This window comes from Narcine bancroftii, chromosome 11, assembly GCF_036971445.1.
Source record: "Narcine bancroftii isolate sNarBan1 chromosome 11, sNarBan1.hap1, whole genome shotgun sequence".
Taxonomy (NCBI): domain Eukaryota; kingdom Metazoa; phylum Chordata; class Chondrichthyes; order Torpediniformes; family Narcinidae; genus Narcine; species Narcine bancroftii.
The window spans coordinates 57,828,907-57,845,525 of NC_091479.1; positions in this window are offsets into that span (position 1 = coordinate 57,828,907).

A 16,619-nucleotide genomic window follows, 5' to 3' on the forward strand; every position below is an offset into this window, starting at 1 on the left:
GTACTTCTACTACCAAAGGTGGGGTGTACACACTCGTAAATGCCAGCAGCCTTGCGTGTTTTCAGTAAACGCCATAGTCAGCCGCCGCTGATCGCATCCACATTAGTGACCAAGTCTCGGGCCGCAGGTTTCTCATTGACGCAGCCCCAGAAATCAGAGTAATCCTGACAATGGTGCTCAAGACCTGTAAAAGACCCCATGGCCCCACCCTTTAAGCTTGAAAAAGACTTTTGGGAAACAATGGGTGGCGGTGCAGTCAGGAGATGAGATTTTCAATTGGGATTTCACACTCACATCAGTGGAAAAACCACTCCCAGGTGCAGACTTCCTGAGGGCAGACAGCCCGCTAGTCGACCTGAAGGCCAAACGTTGGTGCATGCTGAAACTTTCCCTCTCAGAGAGGTTGGAATACCACGCCTTCAACTATCCTCGGTCATGTCCTCCACTGACCAATACAGCTGCTTTTTGGCCAAGTTCCCATCAATCCTCAGACTCAATTCACATCCCCTATGCCGAAGCATGGCATACACCATATCACCATCCAGGGGCTACCCCTAAATGCACGTGCCCGACGGCTACCTCCAGATAAGCTGCACCTGGTGAAAGAAGAGTTCAAGTGCATGGAAGAACTGGGCATTATCCACAGATCTGACAGCTTCTGGACCTCACCATTATACATGGTCTCAAAGGCCTCTGACAGCCATGTGGGGTCTACAGGTGCCTCAACAAATCACCCTCTCCAGGTTGCTATCTCGTCCCCCACATCCAGGATTTCACCACAAAGCTACACAGAGCTCGAATCTCCTCCAAAGTCAACCTGGTGTGTGTGGTTGACGATGTCAAAATGACAGCTATAATTATTCCCTTTGGCCTCTTTGAGTTCCTGCGCATGCCCTTCGGCTTCAAGAATGTTAGACAAATGTTCCAGTGCCTCATGGATGCAGTTGGTAGGGATTTGGATTTGCTGTTCACCTATCTGGATGGCAATCTCATTGCCAACAAAGATCAGCAGGAACACGTTGCCCAACTGTGCTAGCTGTTCTCCCACCTCAGTAAATTTGGCCTCACCATCAACCTAGCCAGTGCCAGTTCGGTTTAGAAGTCATCGACTTCCAGAGTCATAGGTTCATCAGGGATGGAACAGCACCAACTAAAGAAGAGGCAATTTGCCAGGACTAACATGGTAAAAGACTTGTAGGAATTCATGTGTTTGGTCAATTTTTAGAACAGTTTCATTCCAGCAGCCACCAACATCATGCGCCCACTCGTCACCATAATAGCCAAAACAAAGAAGGACCAAGCATGGGATGATGATGATGCAACACCTTTCCAACAAACCAAAGATGCCTTCATCAATACCATGTTGCTTGTACATCGAAGGACAGATGTCCTTACCACCCTAACTGTTGATGCTTCAGGCACCCGATTGGGGGAGTACTTGAGACCTCTGGTGTTTTTCAGCTGACAGTTACGACCGCCAGAGCTGAAATACAACAGGGAGCTGCTAGCACTTTACTTTGCAGTGCAGCATTTCTGATACTTCCTGTTGGGGAGGCCATTCATAGTCTTCACAGACAATAGGCCTTTAACTTTCACGTTTTTCAGTTTCCAAACCCTGGTCAGCCTGTCAGTAGTGCCACCTCATCTACATATTCGAGTTCACAATGAACATCTGGACCTCTCAGGGAGAGACAACGTAGTAGCGGACACCCTTTCCAGGCCCACGCTTCAAACGTTGTCACCAGACCTTGATTATTCGGAGCTTGCACAGACCCAACAGCTGGATGCCAAGACTCGTGCTTTCTGCACCGCCATCACCAGCTTGCCACTGCAGGACCCATAACTACTCTAAGACATGCCCACGGGCCACCCCTACCCATAATCCCTACTCCGTGGAGGAGGGCATTTGACTCAATTCATGGACTTTCCCACCCCTCCATCAAGACCACAGTTCACATGGTTTTCTCTTGTTTCGTATGACATGGCATGCAAAAACAGTCAGTAAATGGGCACAGACGTTCCTCCACAGCTAGATGGCCAAGGTCCACAGGCACACTGAGGTACCCATCCAGCAGTTCGAGATGTTGACCCACAGGTTCGCCCATATACATGTCGACATCGTGGGTCCCTTACCAGTCTCCCAGGGCTATCGTTACCTTCCCACCATCATCAACTGGTTTACCAGATAGCTGGAGACTGTCCCCATCACTAAAACCATGGATGACTACTTTGCCAGGGCTCTGCTGTCCATGAGGGTATCCTGTTTTGTCATCCCAGCACATTTAATCGCAGACCAATGTGCCCAGTTCACTTCAGCCCTTTGGTCAGAATTAGCCAGCCTACTTGGTACCCAGCTACACTACACCACAGCCTACCATCCCCAATCCAGCAGTCTGGTTGAATGCTTTCACTGGCATCTCAAATCAGCCCTTGTGGACAGGTTGGCGAGCCCCAACTAAGTGGACAAGCTACCCTGGGTCCTCCTCGGGATCCGCATGGCCCCGAAGGAAGACCTTCAGGCATCATCAGGTGAAATGGTGTATGGTGCACCCCTAACTGTTCTGGTGAGTTCCTGCTGACCACACACAACCACAAGCCTGAAGACATCACACTCTGCAAAAGAATTGGCAATCTCAGACCAAAACCACCAGCCTACCATGGGCAAAACCCCTCCTCCATACCAAAAGACTTAAAACACTCTGAGTTTGTGTTTGTCCACAGGGGTACTCACAACTCACCCTCCGACGACCTTATGAAGGCCCTTGCAAGGTAATCTGCAACAACAGCTCCACTTTCACTTTGGACATTGGGGGTGAGGAAGAACTTTTCACCATTGACTCTTTGAAACCAGCCCACCTGGACTTAAGCCAGCTGGTTTCACTCCATCTGGCCAAGCGCAGAGGTAGACCCCCCCAAAAAACATGAGGACTATACAAACTTTGAACAACATCGACTCAAGTGCTGGATCTGGGATGGGGGCGGGGGGAGTGAGTGGGGTATTGTGTGGCGGTGCACATAGTGGTCGGTCGAACTGACTCCATATGTTACGCATGTGTCAGTGGGACAGCCTCATCAAACTTGGCAATATACAGTTCATCTTTTCTGACTGAGGCTCAGAGCACGCATGCATGCAGGAAGCACATTCGCCTCACCATGACGTGGTTTTTGGCACGTGGGGGGCGGAAGCTTTCATAGCCTTAAAATGGAAGTGCGCTAGACTCAATAAACTTCACGAGTTCTGACATGTTGGTCTCATTTGTTCATTAAGTTAGCTCGCATGCTACACTTTCTTGTTTTTACATTACCGTAATAGTTAACGAGGACTGGTCTGATAAAAGTCTTGCCAAATACTCTGTTTTTATCACTCTACTTTGTAACTATGCAGACAATGAGAATAAATCAATTCTTGTGCGTGAGTCATGTAATCTTGAAATCTCCTCCAATCAATATGTTCTGTTTTCCTCCTATGGTTTTTAAAGAAAATATCCTTTATAAAGATTTCATCATCGTATTTTGGGGTATAGATATTCATAAATGCCCATGACTGCATATATTTAGCAGTGTACCATTACAAATCTTCCAGCTGGATCATTTAAGGTCTCTTCAATTATTATTGGTATATCTTTATTAATTAAAATCATTATGCCACTTGCTTTAGATCCAAATGAGGATGATATTACTTGACCTACCAAAGCTCTTTTTAATTTTGTGTATTCCAGTTTGGTAAGATGCGTTTTTTTTAAAATCTATTATCTGCCTTTAAATTTTTTAGGTATCCCAAGAAGCATTTTCTTTTCCCCTCCCATTAATTCCATTAACATTAAAATGAATAAATTTAATGTTCTATCCATAATTTTTTTTAATACTTTTTAGCATTAAAATCCTTTTGACTCCTTAAATACTAGTCATCTTTCCCCTTTAAGTAAAACACACAGTGTCCCTTCCCTGATGGTGACGAATACGGAAAGTCTTGAAAGCCAGCGAATAAAGCCCACAGACACTCGAGAAGGAAGAGCCCCTCCCATCAGCACCATCTTTTGTTACCGCTCCTTTCCAGGTGCCATTCTCCCCCTTAGACCGGAGTCTCTGCCCTGCTATGTCTTTTCCCAGATTAATTACCCCTTTATTGAGCTCTCCATGAATATTTCTGTACACTTTGCTCTTAAACAACAAATACAAGATGATTTCGTAAAAATAAAAACTTTTACTATTTTTACCTAGTTCTACTGTAAATATTTCACAATCTTCTCCTTCAGCAACGTTATTCTGTTTTTCTTTCTAAACTTCATAGAAAGTCTTCCACCTTGCTTTTGTTCTTAAAACATTGCTGTTCTGTTCCACTACTTCGACTCTCAAAGTCACAGGATATATCATTCAGTATTTCAATTTTTTTAACATGCAGCTGTCTTTTCACTTCTTCAAATTGTTTAATCAAAGTCGGGCTAAAATCTCAAAAAAAATGTTACCTTTTTATGATCAACCTTGAGCAGGCCATTATTTTGCTTAGAATAATCATATGCTGCTCCCAAGATTTTTTCCCATTATTGGTAGCTTAAAAGTCTCATCAGAACTGGCCTTGGTCTCTTTTAGGTCCAGTTTTTCACCGAATTTGCAGGATCTATTTTTTAAGAGTTCCCTCAATTCCTTCTTTTAGTCCAATAAATCGGACATTATTTCATTGACTAAAGTTCTCCATGTGGTCAATTTTGTCCGATGTTTATCCGACTCCCATTCTTTGGCTTTTCCAAAGCCTCAAGGTGTTCTTGGGTTTTTATCAGTTCAATCTCTGTTCTCTCCATCAAGTCTTTTATTTTGGTCATTTTCTCCATCGTATCTCTCATCACCGTTTTAACATTCATGAATCAGTTACTTAAATTCTCCATTTTTTTCCAGATGGCCTGGCTCCCAGTTTACCTGTTCCTATCACCATTTTTGCTCCTCTCCCTTTCGGACTTTCACCCCTTGTTCCTAGTTGTATAGAAGTTTCTTCAACCTTTGTTCTCTTGGCTTCTTCATTCCTGATAAAATAAATTTTAATTTTGTAGTCTTTACCATCTTTTTCACACTCTTCACGGAGAGCTCACCCAAAGCACTTCTGTCTATGTCCTTCATATTGTCACGCCCCACTGCATCATCTCTTTGTATTGCTGGAGGAGTATCAAGTTTCTGTGACAAATGGAGGTTCAAGAACCTGATAGCTGTTGGAAAAAAAACTTGTTGGACCACTTTCCCTCTTGTGTCCCAGAGTCTGATAAGAATGTAAACTACTTTTAAAATCATTAAAAATTAGTTTACATTTGTTACGAATTGAATCAGCAGCACTGGTAATAACCACAGACAATGGTATTTTCAAAAACTAATTTTTATTAATAATTATTAAATACATAATTGTTATTTAACTCAAAACTTTACTGCTGTTCAAAAGCAATTATGGAGACATCAAGTTTCTTTAAAACTGATAGGAAGTCACATGATGGAGTAGTGACCGGTAAGAAAATACCAGCCCTCTCCAAAAAAGTTTAAAAAAAGTAAAGGAAAAGCAAAGCCACAAACACAGAAACCATAACAAATTAAAAACAAAAGTGTGGAGAAAATGACAGCAAAGAAAGAAAAACCAAAAACAACGGGAAGAAAAGAAGAAGGAAAGACGTCAGAAGAGAAAGGTGAAGGAGGAGGCCTGTCATGGAGAGACAAGCCCGCTCCCTGAGGTCAGTGGAAACCCCGAACACAGGACTACAAAGAAGGCTCACGGAGCCAAACAAAAGTGCACAACCGCGCATGCGCGAGGATGCACAAGACAAAAACAACACTGACGGGAGGGGGGACCATCTGAGGAGTAAATCACCACAGCTTAAACAGACAAGAATAACACGACAGCAAGACTGCCAACAGGAAAACTAGAAAATAATGGGAACAAGAAGGAAGAGAATAAAAAAAGGAAATCAGAGAAACAACAGATAACCAACCCAGAGGAAGAAGACCAACACCAAGACACCTTTAATAAAAATAATAAAAACAAAAATACCCAACAAAATAAAATAAACAACTCAACAAGAAAATCAGAAGAGACAGAGATAAAGGACACGGATCCTGGAGTTGGACTCAGAAGAAGAGGAGCGAGAACATCAAACTCTACACAGAGAAATGGAAGATGAAGGGAAGGGTCAATACATGGATGAAAAACATTTTAAAGAATATATGGAAACATTAAAAGAATGGCTGACACAAGAATTCAGTGAAATAAAAAGAAGAATAAAAGGTACAGAAGAAAAAGTGAATAGATTAGACATGGTCATGACAGAAATAGGAAAAAGGGTAGACAAGGTGGAAGAATGAGAAACAGCCATAGAAATGGAGGTAGATGACTTAAAAAAGAAATTGGAAGAATCTGATCAAAAAAAGTTAAAGAAACACAGGAGCTGTTAGCTCAGAAGATAGATATAATGGAAAACTATAATAGGAGAAACAATATAAAGATAGTGGGCCTTAAGGAAGATGAAGAAGGCAAAAATATGAAAGAATTTATAAAAGAATGGATCCCCAGGGTCCTAGGAGTGCCAGAATTATGGGAAGGAATGGAAATAGAAAGTGCACACAGAACATTAGCCCCTAAACCACAACCACAACTAAAACCAAGATCCATTCTAGTAAAATTCCTAAAATATATGACAAGAGAAAATATATTGGAGAAGGCAATGAAAAAAATAAGAGAAGACAAAAAAAATACCACTGGAATACAAAGGTCAAAAATTTTTTTTCTACCCAGACATAAGTTTTGAACTCCTGAAGAAGAGGAAGGAGTTTAACGCAGTAAAAATGACCCTATGGTAAAAATGTTATACATTTGTGTTAAAATATCCAGCGGTGCTTAAAATAGTTATCCCGGGGCAGCAAAGCAAACTGTTCTCGGATCCAGAAAAAGCATGAAAATTTGCAGAACACCTACAAAAACACACAGAGATGAAGATATGTAACAAGAACAAAAATGACAACAAACTATATATAAAGAAGAATAAAGTATAAGTAAGAACTAAGAAGGGAAATAAAGGGAAGAAAGGAAGTAAGGAGGGAATTAAGTGAGTGAGCTTTGTTATATGTGAAGATTAAAATCTTTTCTGTTGGGCTGGGTGGGGAAGAATAACAGTCACTGCGAAATCAGTTGACGCTTGCAAGTGGGTTTGCAATCCAAATGGAGAAGGGAGATGTGGTTGCCCAACAAGGGACAAAGGGCAACTCAGAGAGGGAAGGGACTATTGGGGTTAAAGGAATTTTAGATATGGGAATAGTGGAAATAATTTATGTTTTAGAAATGTTATCTTAGAATGTGTTCAAAAAAAGAAAGCAGAAATGAATAAGAAGGGAAGGTGGTGATGAGGAAACGAAAAGGAAAGATAAACAAAGTATGAAATGGCTATGTTGAACTATATGATTTTAAATATTAATGGAATACATAACCAAATCAAAAGGAAGAAGCTGTTAAATTTACTGAAGAAAGAAAAAATTGATATAGCATTTGTGCAAGAAACACATCTAACTGAAGTGGAACACAAGAAATTAAAGAGAGATTGGATAGGGCATGTAACAGCAGCATCATATAATTCAAAAGCCAGAGGAGTAGCTATATTAATCAATAAAAATGTACCAATCAAAATAGAAGAGGAAATAATAGATCCAGCAAGAAGGTATGTAATGTTAAAATGTCAGATATATTCAGAATTTTGGAATTTACTCAATGTATATGCACCTAATGAAGAAGATCAAAAATTTATGCAAGGTATCTATTTGAAGATCGCAGAGGCGCAAGGGAATATACTAATAGGAGGGGATTTTAACCTTAATTTGGACTCTTTTTTCCAGTTTTATCCATGTTTGAGTCCAAATTAAGGTTAAAATCCCCTCCTATTAGTATATTCCCTTGCGTCTCTGCGATCTTCAAATAGATACCTTGCATAAATTTTTGATCTTCTTCATTAGGTGCATATACATTGAGTAAATTCCAAAATTCTGAATACCTTGCATTTGAAATAGAAGAAATACAGGAGATATTAAAAAAAAATACGAAACAATAAAACACCGGGTGAGGATGGACTCCCAATAGAATTCTATAAAACATTTAAAGACTTATTAATTCCTCCTCTCATGGAAGTAATGAACCAGATTGAAAAAAAACAAAACATACCAGATTCATGCAAAACAGGAATAATTACAGTAATACCAAAGACGGGGAAAGATCCACTAACACCAGCATCATATAGACCAATATCTCTACTTAACACAGATTATAAGATAATAGCTCTTTCTTTGGCTTGGCTTCACGGATGAAGATTTATGGAGGGGTAAATGTCCACGTCAGCTGCAGCCTCGTTTGTGGCTGACAAGTCCGATGCGGGACAGGCAGACACGGTTGCAGCGGTTGCAAGGGAAAATTGGTTGGTTGGGGCTGGGTGTTGGGTTTTTCCACCTCAGTGAGGTGGGCTCTGCGGTCTTCTTCAAAGGAGGTTGTTGCCCGCCGAACTGTGAGGTGCCAAGATGCACGGTTTGAGGCGATATCAGCCCACTGGCAGTGATCAATGTGGCAGGCACCAAGAGATTTCTTTAGGCATTCCTTGTACCTCTTCTTTGGTGCACCTCTGTCACGGTGGCCAGTGGAGAGCTCGCCATAGAACACGATCTTGGGAAAGCGATGGGCCTCCATTCTGGAGACGTGACCTGCCCAGCGCAGTTGGATCTTCAGCAGCATGGATTCGATGCTGTCGGCCTCTGCCATCTCGAGTACTTCGATGTTAGGGATGAAGTCGCTCCAATGAATGTTGAGGATGAAGCGGAGACAACGCTGGTGGAAGCATTCTAGGAGCCGTAGGTGATGCCGGTAGAGGACCCATGATTTGGAGCCGAACAGGAGTGTGGGTATGACAACGGCTCTGTATACACTAATCTTTGTGAGGTTTTTCAGTTGGTTGTTTTTCCAGACTCTTTTGTGCAGTCTTCCAAAGGCGCTATTTGCCTTGGCGAGTCTGTTGTCTATCTCGTTGTCGATCCTTGCATCCGATGAAATGGTGCAGCCGAGATAGGTAAACTGGTTGACCGTTTTAAGTTTTGTGTGCCCGATGGAGATGTGGGGGAGCTGGTAGTCATGGTGGGGAGCTGGCTGATGGAGGACCTCAGTTTTCTTCAGGCTGACTTCCAGGCCAAACATTTTGGCAGTTTCCACAAAACAGGAAGTCAAACAGACTATGTAGCAAAAATAGTAAAACTAGATCAAATTGGATTTATTTAAAAAAAGACGGACAATGGACAATATCCGTAAATTCATTAACTTAATCCATGCAGTACAAGGAAACAAAACTCTTAACAGTGGTGGTTGCTTTAGACGCAGAGAAAGCCTTCGACAGAATAGAATGGAATTATTTATTCAAAGTACTACAAAAATTCAACCTACCAGAGAAATATATTAATTGGATTAAAGCATTATATAAGGGACCATTGGTGAAAGTGACCGTAAATGAATATATATCAAACCAATTTAAATTAAGCAGATCAACAAGGCAGGGATGTTCACTATCTCCCTCACTGTCTGTGTTACCTATAGAACCACTGGCAGAACTGATAAGAACAGAAAATAAAATAAGAGGGATAAAAATAAAAGAGAAGGAATATAAAATCAGTCTATTTGCAGATGACATTATAATATACTTAACAAAACCAGAAATATCAATAAAAGAATTACATGAGAAATTGAAGGAATATGGAGCAATATCGGGGTACAAGATCAACGCAAATAAAAGTGAAGCAATGCCAATGAATAATGCGGATTTCACAAAGTTTAAGAAAGAATCACCATTCAGATGGCCAACACAAGCAATTCGATACATAGGTATACAACTAAATAATAATCTCGGCCATCTATACAAACTAAATTATCAGACATTAATGAAAAAATTACAAGACGACTTAGAACACTGGGAAAACTTACCACTAACACTGATAGAAAGGATAAACTGTATTAAAATGAACATCTTCCCAAGGATACAATACCTATAAATATGTCAAGAGGAAAAGATTAGTAAAATCCAGAGTAGGTCCCTTGCAGTCGGAATCAGGGGAATATATAATGGGGAATAAGGAAATGGCAGACCAATTAAATTCTTACTTTAGTTCTGTTTTTACAAGAGAGGATACAAATAACCATCCACCCGAGGGATAAAATGAGCATCTGTCTTTGTCACTGCATTAACTTTTCTATAATCAGTGCAAAATCTAACCGTCTCATCTAATTTAGGTTCCAGGACACTCCAGTCTGAAGTAAAGCATCTAATAATGTCATTCTTTAAGATGTATTCAGTTTCTTGATCTACCAGTTTACACTTTTCAATATTCATTCTATATAGATGCTGATGATAGGTTTTGCATCTCCAACATCTTAACAAGCGATTGAAGTTCTCTGAGGCTCTTAAATTTTAAAATTAACTGTTTCATGTGTTCCTTTTCCTGGGGCTTCAAATGAGCCAACCTCATCTAAATTTTTCAAAATACTTGAATTAGACAGATGACAGTGTCCATCACAAGAACTAGCTTGTACTGTTTCATGATTCTGAAACCCTTCAGTTTTGTTGATAAAATCCAAATTTTCAAAATAAGGTTTAACATGTTGACATGCAACTCTGTGCTTTCTATCTCCTATCAGGTGGGTTAACTATATAATCAACTTCATTTACCTTGGATTCTATCTCATACAGTCCTGTAAATTTTTCACTAAGAGGATTGGAATTTATTGGGAAGAGAAATAACAGTCAATTAACATTTTATCCCGTTTCAAAATCTGTCTCACTATTCTGACATACCAGACTTTCATTTTATTTTGAGTCACTTTCAAATTCTCCTCAACTATTTTACACACTTTTTTCAAATGATCTTGAAACTTTGAAATATAATCGAACAAATTCAACTGCACATCCTTATTAACCCATTGTTCTTTCGACAGCATTTAAGGTATTCTAACTTCATGTCCAGACACCAACTCAAAAGGACTAAAGCATAATGATTCTTGTACAGATTCTCTTACTGCAAACAATAGTAAATTAACTCCATCCCAGTCCTTCTCATTCTCAAGACAATAGGTTATCATCATGGTTTTTGGGACCAAATACAATCTCTCCAAAGCCCCTTGAGATTCTGGATGATATTCAGATGATGTGATCTGTTTAGCTCTCAATTTATAAATTAACTTCTGAAACAATCAGATATAAAATTATTCCTCTGATCTGATTGTATTCCTATAGGCAAACTAACTAAAGTGAAAAATTTCACAAGAACACTTGACACAATTGGAAATCTATACACCTGATAGTTAACAAATATTCATTCCCAGTTTTTATTTTTGGCAATGGATCAACACAATCCACAATAGCTTTAATAAAGGTTCTTCAAAAACAGGAATAGGTTTTAAAGGTGCCACTTTGGGATCTTGGTTAGGTTTCCCTGCAATCTAAAAAGTGTGTCAGGTTCTACAAAACGTCACAGCATCTTTTCTCAGACTAGGCCAATAAAATTGTTTGATATTTTAAAAAATAGTTTTCTTTACCCCAAGATGCCCACCTAAGGCTAAGGTTGAAACTTTATCCCTATAGGCTTTAGGAACTACAACCTGATGAACAACTGCCTATTCTTCATTGACAAGGATATCAATGGATCTCCGTTTTCTCATTAACACTCCTTCATTAAAATAATATCTAACTGGAACTTTCTTAATTTCTTCAGCAGAGAGAGCTTTATCTCTGAATTCAACAAGATCAGGATCTGTGTCCTTTCTCTATTAATGTCTTTTAAGATAATATCAAATCCTTTTGCAGGTCATTACTTTCAAGATTAACACTAGAAGTCTGCTTCAACAAAGAAAAAAATAAAGTTCCTGCCAATTCATAACAGCTTGACTGCTGCTGTGCCTTGCAGGCGGCTGTCCCCTTTAAATCAATTTGCATGGCATCTTCTATACTGGCACTAACTTATCGAGCGATCAGACATGCAGAGAGTCAAGAACTTCAAATTCCTGAGTTTCAACATCTCCAAAGATCTGTCCTGGAGCCTCCATATTGATGCAATCGTGAAGAAGATTCACCAGCAAATATACTTTGAGGTTTTTGAGAAAACACTCTTGGTGCTGTGTGGAGAGCATTCTGGCTGGTTGCATCACTATCTGGTATGTAGGTGCCAATGGTCAGGAAAGAAAAAATTCCAGAGTGTTGTGAACTCGGCCTGTGACATCATAGACGCCAGAGTTCACGCTATTGATCATGTTCTCCTGAATTCCTTCTGAAGTCCACAATCATCTCCTTGATTTTGGTAACACTGAGCACAAGTTGGTTGGCATGACACCACACAAGGAACAGATCCACCTCCCTTCTGTACACAACATGTACAAATTTGTAGATAGCATTAGAATTGTGCCTGGCCACACAGTCATGGGTGTATAGTGAGTAGGGCAGTGGGCTAAGCACGTATCCTTGGCATGTGCCTGTGTTGATAGTAATGAGGAGACGTTCCCTATTTGTACTGACTGTGGTTGTCCAATGTGGAAATCAAGAATCCAGTTGCAGTGGAGGGTGCAGAGGCTCAGGGTTTGGAGCTCTGTAATGGTTTTGAGGGCTGAGCTGTAGTCTAAGTAAAGAGCAGCCATAGGTATGGGTTGCTGCTTTTGAGGTGATCCAGAGCTGAATGACAAGCTAACAATATTGCATCTGCTGTGGAGTGATTGTGATGATAGGCAAATTTCAGTACGTCCATACCTTTGCTTTGATATGTGTTAATTCTGGCCATGACCAACCTCTCAAAGCATTTAATCACAGTAAATGTTAGTGCTACTGAGTGATAGTCATTGAGGCAGCTCACTCTCCTCTTCTTGGGCACCAGGATTGTTGATGTCCTTTTGAAGCAAGTGGGAACTGTAGCAATGAGAGGTTGAAAATGTCCAAGAACACAGATATTGGCACAGATATTCAGTTCCCTGCCTGTATGCCATCGGGGCTTGATGCACAAGACAATACAATCACACTTCAAGTACTGTGTGCAATTCTGGTTGCCAAGTTATTGAAAGAACATCAAAATTTTAGAAGATGTGCAGAGATTCACCAGGATATTATTTGAACTGGAGGGTTCGAGATTTACAGGGAGAGGTTGGATAGGCTGTGTCTTTATTCTTTTGAACGAAGGTGGCTGAGAAGTAATTTTATAGAATTTTATAAAATCATGAAGGGCTAGGATAAAGTGAATGCTTTATCCAAAGATGTCTTTTTCCCAGGATAGATGGCTGTAGAACAAGAAAATATTGATTTAAGGTGAGAGAGTTAAGAGGGACCCGGGAGGCAACATTTTCATTCAGAGGCAAAATAACAACATTCAAAAGACATTTGGGCAGATTTCTGAACAGTAAGGGTTGAGAAGGATCGGGACCAAATGCAGACAATGTTAAAAATTTGTGGTTAATTAAGCATTATTTTGTGACTTTGTAAAGAATTCTAGAAGATATGTGGCCAACTCTTATTGCTAAGGATTATGGGATGTAACTAGAGATGAACTTTTTAAAAATGAACTTTCTGAAAAAAATTATGCTTTATATCTCCCCAGAAGGGCTGTCAAAGCAAATCAGTTGTAATGGTTCTCATATCAAGAAAGAGCAATGATCTATATCTGTAGGAGACATTAGCTGTGACAGTGTTGAATGAGTAATTGAAGCTAAGAAGTAATTAGAGGATTTGGGAGACATCATGAAATGACAAAGAAATTCTAAATCCATTAACAAATGTGAAAGCCATTTCCAATTAGTTATATGTAGACATTCATTTAATTTACTATATAAATTGACCCATTTCTGTACAAACTTTGAGAAGGGAATCAACTCAAAAGGAATATCATTGATATTGCATAGTGCAGCGCAAGCAGTCTTTAACATTGGCATAATTGGCAGGATCTTGCTGGGACGATTGCCATGAATGAAGTAAGAGGCCATAAGGAACAGGAAGAAATTGAAGTGCACCTCTGGGACCCTTGAGCCCGGTCTCCATAGCCAATTCCTGGGAATACTGGATCCTTCCATTCAAGGTTGATCTGGTTCCCTGCCAAGATCCACAAAAGAACCAGAGCGTGAGACAAGGTAATTAAAAAATAAAAATGAATTTTTAACTTGTTATCACATAGATCTGTTAGCCTGGGTAAAAAGGTAATGTGACTTAATAAATTCGGAAAGCAGGCTAGGGAAATGGGGCAGACTATGGATGAAAGTGAGAAATAGATGTGGTAAAGAGGTTTGACAGTTGTAGACAGCATTAAAAAATAGACTGGGTATTGAAACATTGCCAGTCAGAAGAAATGTGTGTAAGAGATATTAAAAAGCAGACACACAAAAATAGGAAGAAGATGAGGAAATAAGGGCTTGTAGCGTTCACTCTACACGGGCATGGAAAAGAACGACGCGCACACCAAAGCCTTGAAGTCAAAACTGGTTTATTGTACTGGCCGTTGTGTTTATATGGGCCCCAGATACTGACATCAGGGCTCTGCATCATCAGAGCACCAGCCTAGGATTGGCCAGCATTTGCATCACAGTTCGCAGTCCAGGGATGTCACAGTCCAGATATTCCAGTTTCAGGTGGTCGAGGTAAAGGTTTCCTCCTTACCGCCGTTGTTGAGGACAAAAGTGGCGCCATTGTCCCTGATAACCCTGTAGGGCCCCTCATAGGAACATTGTACGGTCAGCAGGTGTGCACATCTTCACAATGACAAGTCTTTAAGTCCCTGTGGATGTTATGTTAGGGTTGACCATGTGGTGGGGGTTGTTGTGGGTCCAGGAACCCTAGTTTTCACCGCGTTCTCAAGGGTCACCCCGGGATCTTCCAGGCATTTATCGGGGGCCAGGAGCTCCCCCAGAATGATTAAGGGTGTGCCATAGACCATCTCCATTGCCGAGGTGTTGAAGTCTTCCTGGTGCAAATCCCCAGCAGGATCCAAGCCATTTCGTCCACCCATTTGGGACCCTTGAGCTAGGCCATCAAGGCTGCCTTGAGGTTCCTGTGAAACTTCACCAACCTATTAGCCTGAGGGTGGTACATGTCCCCAGGAAGTTTTCAAGAGCTACCCAGAGCCCAGAAGTAAATTGTGCCCCCCCCCCCCTGTTTGAGGTTAGGTGCTCTGTGATCCTAAATCTGGACACCCATGTATCGATGAATGCCCTGATGTAGGTTTCTGTGGTGGTATCAGCCAGTGGGACAGCCTCCGACCACCTCATAGAGCGGTCAACGGCCAACAGGTATCTCACTCCACAGGAAACGGTAGTGGCCCCACTGCATTGATATGCATGTAGCTGAACCTGCGTTGCGCTGGTTCAAAGGTCTGTGTGGGTGCTCTCGACTGAGTCTGCACTTTTGAGGACTGGCAGTTCATGCAGGTCTTGGCCCACTGGCTGACCTGCTTATGGAGGCCGTGCCAGTCAAACCTGCTGGCCACCATCTTGACCGTGGCTTGGATTGCAGGATACACCAGGTTGTGTTTGGCTTCGAAAACATGGCTCCTCCATGCGGCTGAAATGATGAGGTGGGGGCTGCTGGTGGAGATGTCGCACAGCAGTGTCAGGTTACCTGGGCCGACGGGGACATTTTCCATCCTGAGACCGGAGACAGCTGTCCTATACCCAGGGATCTCAGAGTTCTGTTGCTGCACTTTGGCAAAGGCCACGTACTTGACCCTCTGGGACAGGACGTACACCGACTCAATTGCGGGGTGTGGCAGAGTGTCGACTAATACGTTGCTTTTCCATGAGATGTGCTGTATGTCATGCTAAATTTGTGTCTCTGCTGCTCGGCCAACCACGGGTCTGATACCTTATGGTATCTTGTGATCGGTAAAGACCTTAAATTGCCAACTTTCCAAAAAGTAACGGAAATGGTTTACTGCCAGGTACAGTGTCAATAGTTCTCAGTCAAAAGTGCTGTATTTGAGGTCTGAGGGGTGGAGGTGTCTGCTGAAATAGGCCTATGGTAGCCACTGGCCTTCAATGAGCTGTTCCAGTTCATCTCCTACTGTGCTGGAGATGTCCACTGTCAGAGTGGTAGGTACCTCTGGTCTGGGGTGTGCCAGGCTTTGGCCAGCGTGTTTTTGGCATTTTAGAATGCCCTCAAAGATCCATTGACCTTTGACTTGCCCGCAATTAGTGTGAAGAAGGGGTGCATGATGCAGGCTGATGCCGGTTTGAACCTGTGGTAAAAGTTTATCATACCAGTGAATTTCTGTAGCCCCTTTACTGTTCATGGATTAGCAAAGTGCCGGACCACTTCAACCTTTTCAGGGAGGAGTTTTGCCCTGTGCCCCAGAAAATCAGGAGTGTCCAGGCTGAATTGGCACTTTGTGTGTTAATTGTTAAGCCAAATTTTTTTTCTTTTTAACTTTATTTAAAATTTTATGACATGAATAAAATAAAAATTACATTTAAAGAAATAATAAAAAATAAGATAATAAAAATTAGAATACTACATCATTAAACTACACAAATTAACCCCCCCCCAATAATTATAACACAACATTAATCATCTAATTTAAAATTAGTCCAACCCTCCCCCAAAATAAAGAGTGAA